Source organism: Triticum aestivum, chromosome 6D (assembly GCF_018294505.1).
Source record: "Triticum aestivum cultivar Chinese Spring chromosome 6D, IWGSC CS RefSeq v2.1, whole genome shotgun sequence".
NCBI lineage: Eukaryota > Viridiplantae > Streptophyta > Magnoliopsida > Poales > Poaceae > Triticum > Triticum aestivum.
In genome coordinates this window covers 11,348,598-11,348,808 of record NC_057811.1, presented here as the reverse complement: position 1 = coordinate 11,348,808, position 211 = coordinate 11,348,598, and positions in this window count along the sequence as shown.

Sequence of the window (211 nt, the reverse complement as noted above, 5' to 3'; positions counted from 1 at the left end):
GACGGCGGGCGCTGTTAGGCGGTAACGTTGCCGACGGCCAGGGCCGTCGGCATAGATGTACGAACCCCGTCGGGATAGGGCCTATGCCGACGGCCTCCCGGGCTACGCCGACGGATATGTTGCCGACGGCCCTATGCCGACGGGGGCCGTCGGCATAGGCCTGTCCCGACGGCCAATCAGGGCTATGCCGACGGCCAGGGCTGTCAGCATA